General features: G+C 32.6%; 1 protein-coding gene across 6 annotated transcripts in view; it reads right to left on the reverse strand.

Moving 5' to 3' along the window:
* PAM (peptidylglycine alpha-amidating monooxygenase) overlaps positions 1-20,376 on the reverse strand; it is a 362,537-nt gene that overhangs the window by 228,913 nt on the left and 113,248 nt on the right. The window lies entirely within an intron of this gene.

Here is a 20,376-nt window from a genome sequence, read left to right on the forward strand (position 1 = left end):
TAAAAAAAAAAATTGTTAAAGGGTTTTTACCAATTTCCATAACCACAGGGGGAAACCACATATATAAAACCATCAGTTTCACAAAAACAAACAATTCTGTTAGTATTATATAAAAGTTTCAAAATATATTCACATGCTACTTTCCAAATTCAAAAGATATTGAAGATGATTTTTAAAAGAAACATAAAATATGTGAAACACACAAAGTTCCTCATAACACTTTAAGAAATGTACCTTGCACTAAATATAAATGAAGTAAGGCTAGACATGCACATAAATCTTGCTGCAAAAGAACTGTTCCTTGAAATCTGAGGAATTAGTCAGAGACCTAATGATTCTGAGATATTAAGCTGACTGTAAAAAAGGAAGCCAGGCTGATTCAGAAGTGGGAACAAGTCACTTGAGTAAGAAGGAAGCAAAGTCATTGGACAAAAATTGGACACTTCCCTAGTTGACTTTTAAAATTAATCCATCAATCAGTCAACATTTAATTAAAGGCAGATTATATACCACACACTGTGCTAAACACAGGGGATATAAAAATAAGCAAAAAGACAGTTCTTGCCCTCAAGGAGTTTACATTATAATGAAGGAAGCACCATGCCAACAAATATATACAAAGCAAGCTAAATAAAGAGTAGTTAACAAATAATTGAAAGAGGTAAAATATTACAATTAAGATAGGTTAAGGAAGACTTCCTCTAGAAGGTGGAATTTTAGTTGGGTGCCAGGGAGGTCAGTAGTTAGAGCGGAGGAAAGAAAATCTTCCAGGCATAGGGGATGGCCAGAGGGAATGCCTGGAACTGAGAGGCTTTCTTAGTGGAACAGCCAGGAGAGGCCAGTATTACTGAAAGGGAATACGATGTAAAAAGAATGGAAAGGTAGGAAAGGGTTAGGTTACAAAAAGCTTTGTATGTCAAAAATTGAATTTTGTATTTGTTCTTGGAGGCAAAAATGAGCTACAGTAGCTGACATAAAACGTTAGATACAATTCCATAATTTAGAAAAAGCTAATACTTAAGACTATTCAGTCTTTACTTTTTGAAGAAAAGGAGATTTTTCTCACTGTCTCTTCTTTCTTTCTCCACCATTGCCATAGCATCTAACAGTTAAACACGACAAGACTTCTCAGCCCAACAATTGAATAGTCACTTAAAAAAAGGCTAAGATAAAATTGAGGGAGCAAAGACATATCCTATAAGCAAATGTGTCAACAGAGAGGCAATCACTGAAGACAGATAAAGATTCAAGAGTCAAAACCTATGGCAGTAAAGAAGAAAGCTAACTACAAAATCAAGAAAGAAGTAATTCTGCTAATCTTCTGCAGAGAGGATTCCATTAAAAAAGTATTTTAAGGCCCTATTTTCCAGAGTTTTTAATTGCTTTGAAAATAAGTTTTCCTATGCATGTACCTCATCATCATATTCTTAACATTTGTGATTCTACTAATAGATATTGTCAATCAACAAGCATTTATTAAATGTTTACTATATGCCAGACACTTCATGTATTAATTGGGGGGGTGCACCCCCCAATTGAGAGGGTGCACCCTGGATTTCAGGGAGGAAAGTTTTGTAACCACGGTTCTATGTTATCTTAATAGATATTACTGCCATGAGTTAATCATGCTTTATTCCATGGAAAATTGTATCGATATGAGAAAGCCAATTAAAGTTATTAAGCTATTTTATTTTATATTTAGACTACACTGACAGCAAAATAAATATTATACAGTATAGCTAGGTGGTTCAGTGGATAGAGCACTGGAGTGAGGAATATCTGAGTTCAAATATGACCTCAGATATTTCCTGGACAAGTCACTCAAACCTGTTTTCTTGTTTCCTGAGAAGAAAATGGCAAACCACTCCAGTATCTTTGCCAAGAAAATCTCAAATGAGTCACAAAGAGTTGGAGAGAAAAACAAAATTATCTATAAAATTATTAATGTAAATGTACTTTGATAGTAATCTTATTATCTTATCTATTACTAAAGGCCTTACACTTAAAATCATTAAATTATTATTATTACTAAATTCAAAATGCACTTTGTTGATATTATATGTATTCTCTTTTTTCCCCAGGGCATGGAAGTCCAGGTCCTAGATATGATGTGGGAAGTGTTTGTCAGGTTGAGAAGGAACATGTCAACAATGTCAGAGAAGTGTTAAATGGTCTGGGTGGATAAGTGGATAAATGGAATGTGAAGATAAAGCATGCACTTCGTCTTAAAATAAAATACGAAAATATTGAATTTGATACCTGTTATGAAGTCATGAGAATATTAGTCAAAGTTGAGAAATTTAATTAAGAATAATGTCTTGTTATTTTCCTGATGGAAGTATTTTCAGGACAGAATGATTTGATGAGTAATAGACATATTTAGAGGGAGTCTGTTGCTGATCACGGAGACTGGAAAAATAAAATTGGTTACTGTTGTTAAGTTAATGCTGCAATAGAATCACAGATTGAATGATACCAGTGAGATTTTCTATTATTTCTCTAATAGGTATCTAATCATTGTTGACTGTTAGGGGAGGATTACCTCATAATTACTACATGTCACATGATATGAGTATTATGTCTCTATGCTGAAAATGACCAGTTGAATTGCTACATCATTGGGAATTTGTAAATATGTGGGCACACAGGAGTCATTTTCCACATTTAATGTAACCTGAGAATCATAAAATCTCATACATTTCTATCTCTACTAATTTGAAATGAGTTTTGATTATAGTAGAATTGACAAAGTTTCCCTTTACCCTGGAAAAAAGACTATTCTAAAATTTAAAAAGTGCTTTGTTTTTGTTTTGCTCTTTATTTTTGTGTGACTATTGATGGTACTAATCAACATAGGGAGATTTTTTTTTTTAACTTAGCAAGATACAAATATAGACACATATATGTATATATAAATAGGTAATATACATGAAACTTCTAACATATAATATCTAATATTTCAATAAAATTACTTGAAAATGTGTAGTTATCTTTTTTCCAAAAAGACAGGCCAAGGGCACAGTGATAGTGCTCTAAAATATTTACTACTATAATTGTAGCAATTCTTCACCTATATGATCACTGTGAATTAAATTGAATAGCATTCTTACAGGATGAAGGAGAATTAATTTTTCAAAGAAAATACAACATTATTAGGCTAACCAGTTATGGAAAAGTAGTAATATTATTACTATACTATCCATTTTGCTGTATTAAAAAAGTTCTAGTTAACATTCATATTGTTGCTTTCTATACATAGTTGAGTCATTGCCAGTTCAGTATTGAACTCCATCTATGTAATAATTCTTAGGTTCTTTTTTAAAAAGAATTGTTTGATAATTCAGTGATCATTTTACTTTAATATTTCAAGGAGTTATGATAGGTGATTTCTTCGCCAATACATATTGCAAGTCCTCTTTTGTTGGTCTTTAAAAGAAGCCTTCCCCAGTCATCTTGCCCTTAGATATTACCTTTTATTTCTCCTGTATATATCATGTTTGTACACATTGGATTTCCCTCCTCTCCCCCAAAGCAAATATGAAGTCTAAGAAAAAGAACAAGACTAACATCTAGTCACCATCTAGGATTCTTTCCAAAATAATGAAGCTATCTTTTATTTATGGAACATTTGAAGAATGAGTTCAAAATTGGTACTTAATGATCTGCTAAAAGTTCAAAAGGTTCTTCTTTTTCAATAATGTGTCAGGAATTGAAAAGTACATGGTGGACATGAACTGAGTATAAAATATCAAAAACCATAATTTACACAGATGAAGTAGAATAAAGAATTTCATCAGGATGAAAAAAAATGGTTGAATATGCCGTGAATTCAAAGGTCAACTGATGGACACTCTATGAATTTAACTGATATCCTTATGATATCCGAAGAACTTAAGGAAGATACCCTGATTATTGGGTCAAAATCTATGGCAAACTAATGATAAGATGAGGATATGAATGAGAGTTACAGAGATTAGATATATTCATGGACAGACTGTGATTCACATTTCTGAATGTGATCACATTATCAGTGAGGTCACATTCATTGGAATGTTAGAGAAAGAAATACTGTAAATGCTATTGTTCAATCATTTCAGGTGCTTCTGATTCTGTAAGTCCATTTGGGGATTTTCTTGGCAAAGATACAGTGGTTTACTATTTTCTTCTCCAATTCATTTTATAGACAAAGAAACAGGAAAACAGAGTTAAATGACTTGCCCAAAATCACACAGCTATTAGTATCTGAGAACAGATTTGAATTCAAAAAGATAAGTATTCCTGACTCCAGAAGCTCTATCTGTTGCTTCCTTTTTAAAGGACCATTTCTTTCAGACATCAATAGGTGTTGGGTCTAACATCAGGAAATCTTAATTCAAATCCAGTTTCACAAACTTGCTACTGAGAAGCCACTTAATCAATGTTTGCCTCAGTTTATTCGACTATGAAAGGTAATATCATCTACCTCCCAGGGTTTTTGTGAGGATCAGATGAGATAAGATTTATAAAAGTGCTTAGCATGGTACCTTGAATATAAATAGGCACTTTATAAATGCTTATTCCTTTGCACACATATGTCTTATCATCAGTATAATGGTGTAATATAACAGTAGATTAAATGAAGGGGAGGTAAGCAATTAGTAATCAACAAAATTTATTTAAGTATAGCTTTCCATTTAAAATAGTAATATGAAAAGTCCTAGAGAAACCCAACTACTTTCAATATGCCAGCAAAGTTCTATCAGAAAAAAGTACCAGAAGAAATAATGATAATGAAAACAAAAGGGAAAAATATTCCAAGAGTTTATTAATAAAAAAAAAAGACAAAAACAAAACAACTTTGTTCTACTATTGTGTGACCCTGATTATCATTCCTTAGTATCTGAATTATTTCTTTTTAGCTATATTTGCACATGATGGGAAAAGGAAAGGTAAGAGATACAAAAGCTCTAAATTTTGGTTTTGATGTTCTCAATTTTTTTCTCCCAATTCATTTTAAAAACCATTTATTAATCACTTCTCACATGAGAGACACTATACTAAGAACAAGGAATATAACTATAAGCCCCCCAAAAAGAGAGATTAAAATTTAGTGGGGAAAAGAGGACAATGCTCATTTGGGGGTATTATGGAAAAAAAGTCTAAGGTGTCAGAAATTAAGCCTGGAGAGGAATGAAGAAATTATCAGCTCAGTCACTTTCTTTCATGCCAGAGAGATTCTTTGTACTTCAATCTCCCCACTCTGTTTCTCTCTGGGGTCTCATCTTTTATCATTACTTTGTTTCCAGAATATTTTTTTTGCTCATGGTTTTCAGAGAGATAAATGTTTATTAAATTATATTTCATTAGTCTATTAGGCAAATTTTGATAGAAGATACCTCACCTATTATTACCATTTTCTACTCTTTAGACTTTGTTCTATTGTTCTCATTGAATTATTGAATTCTCTTGGGTTAATTTTATTTCAAGGCATTCATTACTTGGGTCAAGTGTTCTATTTTCTGTTTAAATATCTTTCCTGTTTTTAAGAACTCTAATTTCAATTTTCAAAAAATCTTCTCGTATCCTCCATTCATTATGAAAGTTCTTGTTGGATAACACATTTGTTTTGTTTTGGGTTTTTGAGATTATTATTGTGTAGTTACTTTCTTCTTCTAAGTTTACTTTTGGGCTGATCTTAAGTCATAAGGAGTTTTCTTCTGTTTACTCATTTTTCATCAATTTTTCACTTTGTACCAGAGTGAGGCTTTTTTTTTTTCTTGTTGTTCCAGTCTTCTCTGATAAGGTATACAAATCTTGCTGGGCATTATCCTTACTGAACATAATGTAACTGTTACAGATCTGCTTAAGTTCTAGATGAGTTCTTGGTTTTTTTAATCTTTTGGGTATCAATGATCTGGGACAGGGAGTTTGGTTCAGAATTAGAGCCAGTCACCATTCCCTGACTTCGGTTTATTGGTTGGACAACTAGAATACTGACTTTGACCTTGTTTCTGGCCCCTTTGACTTTCATAGTCACAACTTGGAAGTTGGTTTTGTTCCCTGATAAGGGCCTAAAGGATAGTGTCCCGATATTACAGATTACACTGATTCTATACCTTCTGGATATAGATGTCTCCATCTCCTTGGCTTTCTGGTACCGTTACTGAATTATAAGAGTTCATACTCTTCTGAGGATGTGTGAAGGGCACTGTACCTCTCTATTTCCCTGGGGAGTCATTTATTGGAAGTTAGGATTTCTTCAGGCTCCTCAGAGAGCCCCAAGGCCTGACTACTGCTCTTATGCAGTTACTTGCCAAAGACTCTCTTTGTCCTTGACTGGTTCCAATGGGCCAGGACCAAGATCCTGCTGGCTTCAGAATCTATTTCTGGAAATAAAACTGCTTTGTAACAACAATAAGTAGCTAGCTACCCAGTCAGGCACTGATGCTAAGTGGTTTGCAAATATGCTTTCATTTGATCCTCATTACCACTCATAAAGGTAGGAGGTATAGTTGAAGAATTAAGGGGAAAATAAGTTAAGTAACTTGCCTCAAAATCAAGCAGCTTGTAAGGATCTGAGGCTGGATTTGAATTCCTGATTCTAGGCTCAGGGCGCTATTCAAGGACACCACCTTGCTATGGGACCCCTTGCCAGCCAGCTTCTAGAAGCGGAGACCTATATAGGTGATGAATCATATTAATATTTCCTCTTTCATTTTATTGATCATTTCTTCATCAACAATCCTTTAAAAATTTTTACTAGAGAAGTTGAGCTTAGCCAAACTCTTTCAATTTATAAACTTTATCAGAAGTACATGTTTAAAATAATAGTTATTGCTAGACACTGCATTAAGCAATATTATTATATATGATTAGATATTTACCATAGATAATACTATTATTATTAATTATCATTATGATAATAGCATTTATATTATGCTTTAAGGCTTGCAAAGTACTTTATACATAGCAGCTAATTTTTATCTTTAAAATAACCATGTGAGGTAGATTCTATTATTATCCTCACTATGTATGTATAAAAGTAATGTGAAATGGTAGCTGGCTAGAACAATTTCTTCCATCTTAATGATCAGCATAGACTGTTGCACCATTAATTCAGAGATTGTTATCAACTCTGTAGGCAGCTGAAAAGATTGGACTAGTCCCAAACAGGTTCTATTCATCTACCTTGATATGATTAAGATAATTAAGCATATTTCCCAAGGCTGAGTATTTGTGTTATCTTTTATGAATAGATTTTATTGGGAAAAACAAAATTTTTGACAGATGTTCAAAAGGCTGATTTTAAAAATGCAAACATGATGAAAATTTTTATGACATAAAACACTCCAACTGCCTTTTTCTTTAACTAAAACTTAGAGATTTAACTTGGAATAATTACTAAATTAAAATTAAGCTAGTTTAATTCATTTTTCCTGAATTATCACGATAGTCTTGTTATCTTTGAAATTATATGCTCACCATCAAAACTGCTTAAAAATACAATTTGTCTGCTTTCAAATCAATATCTTTCAAGAGTAGGTATTATCTTAACAAAATGTTAATTTTAGCTGCAGAAAAAAAAGTGAATGGGTTAGGCAGTATTAATTATTTGCTTAAAAGGGTACAAAACATAAGAAGATAAATTTTCTCTTACATTTTGATATTTAAATCACCATCAGTATAACATTGTAATGAGATAAAAGTTCATTAAGGCAGCCTTTATTTTACTTTGTTATGCAAAAACAGAACTCACTAGAGGGGAAATTCTTTATTGAGTTACAATTATCCTCCAAGGATATAGCAAATGAGATATCATTAAAATATTTAAGTTTAATTATGCAATACACATAGATATTGAATCAAAGTACATATGCACAGAGTGTAAGTGCTTCAATCATACTTTTGAAACCTTTTACTTCTGATTTTTGCTTTCAAAGCTAAGATTTTTGCTTTCAAAATGCCAAAGATGAGACTTTGCCTTCTCTGCCAATGTTAATAATTTCAATAGTTATATCAAGCAAACTCAGTGAGGAAAAAAATTCTCTTTCGATCCTATTGTTCTCCAATAATTGGTGTAGAAAACCTAATAAGTTGATTCAGCAAATAGCACTTTTCCCACAGTAAAAGTTTCAATTTCACTCTTAGTCTGGAGGAGTTATTCTTGCCTGTTTCCTTTCCTTCCGATGGTGTCAAAAAAAATTTTGATTATAACATCTATTCTGCTAATACCACCCCTTCACATCCTCCCTCTCTACCCTTCATTATTTCCATGACCACTATCACACTTCCATTCAAAAAAACATTTAAGATTCTATTATATGCAAGGTTTTGTGCTGGGTGATGACAAACAAAACAGTACCTACTCTTAAGGAATTTTCTGTATTACAATAACATGACATTAATAGAAGTAAATGTACAATATATTCAGTGAAATTTAAAGAGGGTAAAAGCAATAAAATTTAGGTGGGGAAAATAAGAAAAATCTCTTTCCTACATGTGATTCTATTTAAAATTTCCTTCAGAGTCAACAGTGTTTTGAAAGATCAGAGGACATTTGAAAAACAATGAAATAAGTTGTAGGCCCAACTCTCCTCGTTTTCTTGTTCTTTATAATCATCATCACCAACACTAACAAAAAATTTATTGAGTCTCTACTGTGAATAAGACCCTCTGAGAGATACAAATAAGCATAACACAGAATCCTTATACTAGAAGAGTTAATTAATTGGAGAAAGAGAACATAATATTAATATACTGCTTTACTGTAACAAATCAATTTGCATGAACTATATTATTTGATTCTCCAAATAGTTCTATAAGGAATTAGTAATATATTACTCCAACTTTATAAATGATGAATACAGAATTGCAGAATTGGCTTGCTTAAATTAAAAAACTAAAAAAATATATAAATAACAACATAACATGTGACTATAATGTAATAAGACCCATTTCCATGTGGGATTTTGGGAATTATTTCACTGTTTGACAGTCATACATTCTATATTATCAGCATCAAATCTATTTATTGCAAAAGACTTCCTTCCTTTTTTCCTTACTTTGCTAATATATTCCCAAGTTTGGGGATTCTTTCTACCTACCAATTACATCAACAAGCATTTTTGGAATACTTCCTAAGTGAAGGGCACTTTATTAAAAGTTAAATATAAAATATTATATTATACATGGTTCCTAACCTCAGAAAATTTACATCTAATTGGAAAAGCAAGCTATATCAGTAATTTACATATGTGTATATATGTATGTACATAGTATATATAACTATATACATTTAAGTAGACATACAGATACATATACACATACAGATATAGACATATATATGGCATCAAAGCAGTATAGGGTAGTAAATGGAGAGAGAAGACAGAAAGACATGGATTGCATGCCTCTGGTATATTCTGATTATGTGACTCCTCTAAATCCTAGTAGTTTGTTATTTTTTTCTGCTGAGAAAATTGGGGTTAAGTGACTTGCCCAGGGTCACACAGCCAGGAAGTATTAAGTGTCTGAGGCCAGATTTGAACTCAGGTCCTCCTGACTTCAGGGCTGGTGCTGGTGTAAGCGCAACTTCTTAAGTCTAATTGCAAAACAGTTGCTGATATACATTGGTAGGAGTTCCCTTCTTGTGTAGTTCTTATAACAAAGAAAGTATTAATAAATCACCAATGATATTACTAAATAAAAAAACAGGATGTAATATCACAGAATTTTGGAATTGGAAGAAACTTCAGATATCATATGTTTATTTAAAGAATCTTGTTTACATAAGGAAAATCTGAGGTATATAGCTACAAATTACTTTTGTAATTTTGTATTTTGTATGACTAGCAAATGACTAAGTTCAGATCTGAATTTAGATAAACATAATTATAATACAGGGTCTCTATACTCTTCAGCGGTTCTCAAAGTGTGGTGCAGTGAATCCTGGAGGGTCTCTGAAATCCTTTCAGAGGGTCTACAAATTCAAAATTAGTTTTTTTCTATTTATGATAAGTATCTATTATGTAACCCATATAAACAAAAACTCTTTGGACATATTCTAAATAGTTGTTAATACTGTAAAGATAGTGAGAAAAAGAGTTTGAGAACCACTGCTCTTTATACTGTTCATCACTTAGTTGAAGAAAGAGAACATTATACTAATGATAGCTCTATAACTATAACTTATTATTATAAACTAGTCCTCTTTAGACTTTATGAGCTGACTTCTTCTACAATAAAGATTATGCAATAATCTAAACAACTGAACCCAGAACTTCTAAAGAAGCAAGAACATACCAATAATTTAATGACTCACATCATGGAGAATTTGAAATAGTAGTAGGAGAAGGAAAAGGGAGTAATAGTAAGAGTGGTGGTGGTAGTGGTGGTGGTGCTAATAATGGTAATAGTAATATATATGTATATATATATATATACATATATATATATACATGCTATATGTACAATATATTTACAATAGAGTATATATCAAATAAGTTCAAATAAATAACTTTACAATACAATGTATTTTGAAGGTATTCGATAATAACTAAATATATAAATAAACAAACAAACAAACAAATAAATAAATAAAATAAAAGGAGTTCAAAATAGGAAGATAAGTTTCCAGATCAAGGACTTGAGTCAGGACTTGAGCTGTATTTAAAATAAGGATACAAGTGGGTGAAAGGACATCCTGGGTAAGGGAGACAATAAGAATAATGATGAGGAAGGAATTATATTTTATTCAAGAAGTAATGAGCAAAACAATTTAGCTAAATAGGACAGTTTGTTTAGTAAGACAGTACGTAGAGATAAGTAAGAGGTAGGTGAGAATTAGATAATGAAAAATGAATGTCAAATTAAATATTTTTGACGTTTATTTACAGGTAAAGAATGGTAAAACATTAAAAGTTTTTTAAGTAAGAATGTGACATGTAGAACATCATGGTTTAGGAAGATTTATCTGGTATATGGAGCAGATTGATGGGAAAGGGGGAAGACTGGAGGCAGCAATATTAGTTGGAAGATTTATCATAGTCCAAAATGAGAGGTGGTATTGCCTAGTAGCAGTGGAAATGGAAAGTAAACAAGGTCCATCTTAAGATACACTGGAAAGGACAGCGTAAAACAGTTATTTTAGGATAAGATAATTTGAGGCAATATTTTCTTTTTTAAAACACAAACCTTAGCTGCAAGCCATCAAAAATAATCCAACATCTGAAATTTACCCTTATGGACACATTATCAAATGGAAAAATATGAAATGGAAAAGATGAAGGTATGCTTTTCTCAAAAATATTATTAAGAAGTTTAAAATTTTGGATTAAGGAAGATTTTACATAGAAAAGCTCTTAAAATGAATGAAGTGCTGGACATATCCTAAAATTTAATGGCAATATAGAAAAGCATCTGACTGCTTTTTTACACTTCAAAACAACTTTATTGCAGCTTATATTTCACTCAATTTCTATTAATCTACACTTTTTACATATTTCTTCTAGAAAACAGAAGCTATTTTACATTTTTTAACATTTAATTTTCTCAACATTGATATGATATCATTCACTTGGATATGTGGTGTTACCAAATCTTTTTAGTTCCTATCTCCACAATATATTTTTTACTTTGTCTAATTTTTACTCATTTGATCAATACTTTCTTTTAGTGCTTCATTACTTCTTACATGGACTATTGTGGTAACCCAGCTGCTATCTCCCCAGTTCATGTCTTTCTTCCTTTTCCACATGAAGCTAAAGGTATTTTCCCTAAATTTCACGCCACTCCCTTATAGAATAAGCTTTATCAACATCCTATTTTCTTTAATATAAAATATAAATCCTTTTGTTTGACCCTTAAAGTCTTTCACAACTTGGTCCTAACACCTTCCAAGCTTGATATACCCTACTCTCTTTTCTGTACTCTGGAACCTAGCTAGGCTAGCCTTCTTGTTGCTCCTCAAACACATCATTTTCCACTTTCATAACATTTCAGTGAGTGTTCCCATACCTGGAATGTACATTTGACTCACAAAATACTTTGATTCCTTCAAATTGCCCATAACTTAGTGATTTTTATTGATTGATTCATTGAAGCTTAGAGAAATTGTATAAACAGGTATTAGTAGGGTTAGGTATACTCTAAAATCCCTTCCAATACTTAGATTCTGTGATGTATATTCAAAGCCCATAAAAAGTTTTCCATATTTCTTATTTTTTAATCCAATATAAATTCCAATACTTTTATTAGGAAAAAAAGATAAATTCTTTATTTATGTATAAAGTAGGAAACATATAAAAACATAGTATGACTAGAAAAATATTTTGAAACCATTGCTTCAAATGTGAAGCATTAATTGTAAAAACAAAAATTGTAAAGCAATAATTGTAAATTACTGTTAAGAGTTCCCTGAACTTGTATTTTTGAGTTGCCATATTTTCCAGACCAGAGCATGCAGGAGGCCCCAAATATGTCAAGGACAAAGTCTCTCCTCACTCCCCAGAACTGACATAATTTGTTGTTCACACTCTAAGCTAGGTTCCTTGTGTGTCCTTGAGAGGCAAGACAGGCACCAGCCAGTATGTACTGGAAAAATGCTTGTGCAGCTATGGTTCTTTGCAGAGAAGCAGACCCTTCTATCTTCATAATCTTGCGATTCTCAAGGGAAAAGAATGTAGCTTTTGCCATCACCTTGTTCCCCCCACACACTTTAAGAGGGGTTTTGTTCTTTTCCGACCTTTATTGCACTTTTCCCCTTCCTGTTTTCTCCTCCTCCATTTGTTGTATTGTCATAAATATGCAAAATTCTATAAGGACTGGGAACTCTTAGGATTCCACATACATGTTCATATCTCTTGTAATAAATCTGGTTTTCATGGAAGTCGTGATGTTATGATTCCCTGTTGGCAACTGTAAAGACAATATAGTGCTCACAAGCGTTCTATAATGGAATCAAAAATGGCTTTTCCTGGCTTCTCTCCTGGCTACATTCCACTCCTTAAACCATCACTGTGTGTCACATCTAAGGTTGTTCAGGTAATTAATTTTTTGGACACCTATCTATGATATAAATAAAATTTCAAATGGGAAAAACAACAAAAAGTATACCTATCCTAGGCACAAGGGTGTTACAAAGATAAAAATAAAAAAATAAATACCATTGTGCTTTGGATAAATTATACACTTATTTTAAAATTATTATTTTTTAATCCTACAAAATCTCTTCCATGAGAATCACTCAAAATAGAGGACTCATTCTACTCCCATCCCCCCAAAAAGAATATCAAAATAGAAGATCCCCCAAAAAAGATTGTAGGCAATAAGTACCAAGTGACCTTCCTTGATCCTGTTGGACTCAAATCACTACATCTACTTCATGACTTAGAGACAGCTTCTAATCTTGATAATGACTTTCCATTGTACTTGCTTCAATTAAAACATATTTTATTTGCTTCTCCCTGTTGATGGTTTTTGCATTGTCTAAACTTGAATTAAATGTGCATTTAGTTGGAGTTGCAAGCCAGAAATAGGTCTTCAGTAACGGGGTAGACCAGAAAACACAGCTTTGAAAAGTTCAGACCAAACCTTAGCCTACCATGGACCTCAAAGAACTAGATAGGCTATAGATTTCAGTTTTATTAAGTAGTTTGGGCTCAATTTTCAATGGACCAATTTTCTCTCAATAATAATAAATCTCTCAATAATAATAAAGAAAAACTAAGTTACTCTGTAGAGTGATTTAGGACTAATAATAAAGGAGGACCAAGCCCACTACTTTGTCTCTTGGTTCAACAGAACTGAACCAGCTCTATGACAGATCAACTACAAGACTTAGATAAATCTTGAATTTTATCTAGGCTCAGTTACTTCATCTGTTAAAATGAATGTAGTTAAGACTTCTAAGCTTTGACTTTTTATAATTTTAACTGGGGTCATATATATATTCACTTAAAGAAATAAGCAGAATATTGAGTAGGCACAATACAAAACAGCCATAGGGAGAGAATGAAATTGTAAATGGAAGAAAATATGGCTAAGCATCTGCTAGACCTATATAATATGTACACCAATTCTTCCCAAAAGTACATGGGGAGACCCTAGTCAACTGACGCAAAACTAAAGACTAAGTTTTGGTATCATGTAGTAACACTGAAGCAAGCCTAGGGTACCTAGTTGAATAATTCACCTAGCAGAGATGTCATTCTCCATGCACTAGTATCAGGACACTAAAAGAGGTCATCAGAGCCCCTCAGTGATTAGAAGTATAAGTGACCCTCCTTGAACACATATGTTCCTTATATGTTTGAGTCTCTATTTTTGCTCTTCTAACTGATGCTGTAAGAATTTGTAGAAAACTATGCTCCATATTTATAGGGAAATATTTGCTTCTTACTAAGCCTTTGCATTATGATCCTTGTGCCATCAAACAAACTATTCAAAGGAAAGGACAATATGGCAGCCTCGTGAGCAATTTTAGAAATGTAGACTTGCAGAGATGAACTGGGGTTAACTGTCCCCTTGGGGAACTAGCCTGTGAATGTAAGTTTGAGAATAGCCCAGGTGAGACATTATAGTGCTTTTATGTCTTCACTGGTGAGAACACACTGTACTTAGCTGCCTCAGAGTCCTAACTGTACTTTTCTCTAGCCTATCTTTCTGCTATGGCAATTTTTTGTTTTGGGGATTTCTACCCAGGGGCCATGCCATTTGATTAATGACAGTCAACAAAAGCTAGCTGGCACCAGATGCCAATTCCAGACTTTTGACTTAATATACTGTCACATCTCTTACTCTCTTCCTCCTCGCCCTAGATTTTCCCTTATCACTTTGCAAATAGTAATCAAATCAATACAAGAGTATGCCAATGAACTGCCCTATGATTCCCTGGGATTTTTAGGTACTATGTGTCTTGTCTTCCCTTTTAGAACATAGCTCCTTCCAAGTAAGGACTAGTCACTTGTATTTTATTTCCCATTGTCTAAGCCTTTGTATGGCATATGGCAAGCATTTATTTAAGGTTTTTTCATTTATTCATTCATCTGTCAAAAATATGCCCACCAAATTAACATACAATTGGTTCTTTCAGATAGTCTATGAAAAGTTTTTTATGTAAATAAAAAGTTTTTATTTAAGCAGGAATGTATATGAATTAATACACAATCTATTGGTTTTCCATCTTTCACTGTCCTTCCTTACCAAACCATCCTCTTCAGCCACAAGTAACATCCAATTTCTGAATCCTTTCATTCTTTCTCAGGCCATCTCTCTTGTAACTAGCTATTCTCTCCTTCTTTCTCCATCTTGACTCCTTGGTAAATAAATTCACTTCTATATTTGTGTTAAATAAACAAATTCAACTCTTCTAAAGTCCCTTTTCTCTTTTCCTCATCGAATGAATCCTGTCAAGCTTCAGCAACGGATCAGTCACACCATCTGCCATCTTTGCCCCTCCACACTTGCTGCTAAATGAAGGTAGAAGAAATCATGTAACCATTTGGTTTAGTCCATTACAAATTTATGCTACACAACCTTAACTAGACCCTATTGCCAGGCAATCTTACTATACCTCCCTCGTCAATTTAATAACCCACTATCTTTTGCCTTTTCCATCTTAGCACAATAAGCATTTGGCTGGAACAGAGTATGTGCTCAATAAGTGTTTAATGACTGACCGCCACACATTTTTACATTGTTTTAGTCTTTCTCAGATGAAAGAATTTTACTGGCATGTGAGAAATGCTACTCGTTTTATATTTTAGATAACAATGCTTGTCTTCTTCCTACAGTAAAAACACATCTCTTGATATGCCCAAATTAAAATTTTGTATTTAATGAACAAGTATGTTTATTCTCAAAATTATGAAAACAAATTTTGAAAACTTTTAAAAGCTAAGAATGAAATGAGGAGGAACAGAACAATTTACAGAATAATAACATTTCAAAAACAAAACATTTTGAAAGATTCCAGAAGGGAGGATGAAACATATTATCAAAATCTTCCTAGAGAAGCAATGGAAAGATTTAGGACTCAGAATTAGATATATACATAGATACATAGATAATGTCTGTTTATTTATATGTGTGTATAGCCAATGGGGGAATTTGTTTTGTTTTACTATACAAATTTCTTACAATTCATTTGTTTTTCTTTTTCCCTTCTCCTAAGGGGCAGTAGATAAAAGACAGATAAAATTGATTTCTGTTAATTTTAAAAAATTTGTTTAAAAAATAGACAGGTAAGGGTGGTGCTACAGATAAAGTTTTGTGTACTTTCAAGTTTAATTTATTAGTTTTGTTTAATTGTCTTATTTTATTAAAAGAGACCTCTCAGGGAATGAGGGTTATTTGTAAATGATTGTAATTTAAAAACATAATCCGTCCATAAACTTTATTCTATCACAAAACAACACTTTAAAAAAAGAATACCCATCTTACTGTATCACACAGTAGCATATAACTAATCAAGGATGTATAGTTTTTTTCTTTCAAGAGAGTTGACAGATCAGATCAGATCAAGTGACTTTTCTTATTTGAAACTGAGGGAAATAGTTGGGAATACTTTCCTTTGATGAGAGCAATAGTATGCATTATAGTTTTTTTAATTTAATTTAATTTATTTTTTGTTACATTTTAAGTTTCAAACTGTCTCCTCCTTTCCCAATCCATTACTAGAAAAGGCCACTATTTCACACACACACACACACACACACACACACACACACACACATAAAATGATACTATGCATTCTTCTATATTACAGTTTTTTCTCTGGAGGTAGATAGCATCTTCCTTCCTAAGTCCTTTGCAATCAGTATGAATATAGTATTCAGAATAGCTTAGTCACTCACAATTATTCTTTGAACAAAATTGCCATTATTGTATATGAGATTCTCATGGTTCTGCTCACTTCATTCTTTGTTATTTCATTCAATTTTTTCTGTTTTTCTAAAAATCAACTTCCTCATCATTTCTTTTTTCTTTTTGTTGAAGCCGCTGTTAAGTGATTTGCCCAGGGTCACACAGCTAGGAAGTATTAAGTGTCTGAGTGTAGAGGGTCACAGTCAGTGGGGAAACTCTGGATAAGGTATAAGACTCTTCAACCCAGAGGGAACCTACTGACAATATCTGGTTTGGCTCCCCATTTCCCCTAAGGGCTGTCAGCCTTCCTGAGAAGTCAGGGGATGGTGACAACCTGTGTTGAGATTGAATCAGAGTGATATCAGGTGGAAGAGTGATACCAGGTGGCAAACTACATACAAAAGCAAGTTGTTTATGTGGTTCATTCCCACATGCACAGTGTTGTTTTTGTTACATTATCTAAAGGGGAAAGTTTTTGAAATAAACAGACTCTATTTTTCCACCCTCTTCAGGAGTCCTGCCTCATCACTTCTCCATTAGGAAGGCATATTTTAATCACCCTGATGTGGGGGCTCTAGAAAGCAATGGTACATTTTGTCACCCCCAACTTGGGGGCTCTAGAAAGCAGGAGACAAAATCTGAGATCAGATTTGAGCTCAGGTCCTCCTCACTTCAAGGATGGTACTCTATCCACTGTGCCATCTAGCTGCCCCACCATCATTTCTAAAAATAAAGATTCTAAAACTTCGGGCCATGACTCTATATAGCCTCATGTAACTGAATGTGGGGGACATGAAAAAATTGGCAACAGTAAAAGGTATCAAATATTCTGCCATGATTTAATTCTTTATGTAAAAATAAACAAGTATATCCACCTCATTTGTATGCAAATTTGCTTTCATCTTTAATAAATGGTAAAATTACATGTACAACAAAGAATTATTTTAAAAATACATGTCTTTATTTTCAGATGAAGAAACTGAGTTACTTCCAGTCATATGAAAAGGTGCTCTAAATCACTATTGATCAGAGAAATGCAAATTAAGACAACTCTGAGATACCACTACACACCCCCCCTAAGATTGGCTAAGATGACAGGAAAATATAATGAATGTTAAAGGGGATGTAGGAAAACTGGGACACTGATATATGTTGGTGGAACTATGAATGAATGAATCCAACCACTCTGGAGAGCAATTTGGAACTATGCTCAAAAATTATCAAACTGTGTATATCCTTTGACCCAGCAGTGTTTCTACTGGGATTATATCCCAAAGAAATTTTAAAGGAGGGAAAGTGACCCATATGTGCAAAAATGTTTGTGGCAGCTCTTTTTGTAGTGGCTTAGAAACTAGAAAGTGAATGAATGCCCATCAATTGGAAAATGATTGAATAAATTGTGGTATATGAATGTTATGGAATATTATTGTTCTGTAAAAAATGACCAGCAGCATGAATACAGAGAGGCTTAGAGAGACTTACATGAACTGATTAATGCTAAGTGATATGAGCAGAACCAGGAGATCATTATAGGCAGCAACAACAAGAGTATACGACAATCAATTCTAATGGACATGGCTCTCTTCAACAATGAAATGATTCAAACCAGTTCCAATTGTTCAGTGATGAAGAGAGCCATCTACACCCAGAGAGAGGACTGTGGGAAATGAGTGTGGACCACAACATAGCATTTTCACTTTTTCTGTTATTGTTTGCTTGCATTTTTTTGTTTTCCTTCTCAGGTTTTTTCTTTCTTTCTAGATCCGATTTTTCTTGTGCAGCAAGATGACTATATAAATATGTATACATGTATTGGATTTAACATATATTTTAACGTATTTAATATGTATTGGACTTCCTGCCATCTAGGGGAGGGGGTGAGGGGAAGGAGGGAAAATTTGGAACAGAAGGTTTTGCAAGGGTCAATGTTGAAAAATTACCCATGCATATGTTTTATAAATAAAAAACTATAATAAAAAATAAATAAAATAAAATTATACTAACAAAAAATACATGTCTTTATGATTTATTATCACTAAATGTTTGATTTGTATACTTATATTCTTATAAACCTATATATCCAAGGTCACAAAAATTTCTTGGGCAAAAGTACTCACAAGTGGAAAACGTTTAAGCCCTCTCTTAATGCACACTAGTATTTCTTCACAATTATATGTCATAGCTTGTTTAATCATTCCCCAGTTGATGGGCATCCCCTTTATCTCTACTTCTTTGTCACTGCTATTTATATTTCAGAACAAACAAATTTGTTTCTTTTTTTCTGATTACTTTGGGAAACAGACTTAATGGTGGCATTCCTGGGTCAAAAAGCATACATGGTTTTATAACTCATTGGGCATAATTCCAGAATATCTCTAAAATGGTTGGATCAGTTCACAATTCTACCAACAGTGTATATAATTACACATTCCCTCAAAATTTTAACATTTTATTCTTCAATCATTTTAGCAAATCTGATAGATGTGAAAAATAAAATTATGCTATAAATTAAATACAGGATTATTTACTGTCCTTTTCAAGAAACCATATGTCACAATATCTATAGTGATCAAATGAAAGAATGGAGAGATTTCAATTGTTAGAAATTTCAAATCATTTCTAATAAAAGATGTAGCTTTGGACACTTTCAGGAAATAATCATATAATGTGGTATATACAGAAAGAGGAGAAGCAAGGTAGTAAAATGGATAGAGTACTTGACCTGAAGTCAGCAAGATTTGAGTCCAGCCTCAAATACTAATTAGCTGTGTGATCTTGGGAAATCACTTAACCCCATTTTATTCAGTTCCTCATCTGTAAAATGAGTTGGAGAAGGAAATGGCAAACCATCCCAGTATCTTTGTCAAAAAAAAAAAAAAAAAAAAAAGAGGAAAGGAAAAAAAACTCATGGATAATTCATAAAGAATCATAAAATATTGAAAAACTGAACAAAAACAAAATATGCAGAGTTTGAATATCATATATGTATATTATTTGTTTTGTTACCTTTCCTTGTATTCTGGTTCCATCAGTAAGAATAATAATATTATTACTCTAATGACAGAAGATAATATCACCATAATTAAATAAGAGAAAAATATTTTAAATGGAAAAGGAATGTATTAAGCCAGCAACAATGATAGATGAATTATATTATAATAGATTATCTGAAATAATTAGTGAAAATCATTTTACTTTCATCTAACTTAATTTTACTGAGCTATGATGCAAAATAATTATTTTTAGGCTTATCCATTGTTTACAATGTCAAATTGTATTCGTGTATGTGTGTGTGTGTGTGTGTGTATAATATGACATTATTTACAACCTCAACTGAATCAAGGAATATTAGAAAATCAAAACATTTATATGAAAATTTTTTGACATTAGCATCAATCAGGTTAACTTATTACTACTGAGTTTTATTACTAAGTTAGTACTATTACTTTCTGGATTCCACTGATTTTCATTGATATTAAATCTATAAAAATAAAAACTTCCTCTTCTTTCAAGTTTCAAATTTAAGATTATGGCTTA

Source organism: Sarcophilus harrisii, chromosome 1 (assembly GCF_902635505.1).
Source record: "Sarcophilus harrisii chromosome 1, mSarHar1.11, whole genome shotgun sequence".
Taxonomy (NCBI): Eukaryota; Metazoa; Chordata; class Mammalia; order Dasyuromorphia; family Dasyuridae; genus Sarcophilus; species Sarcophilus harrisii.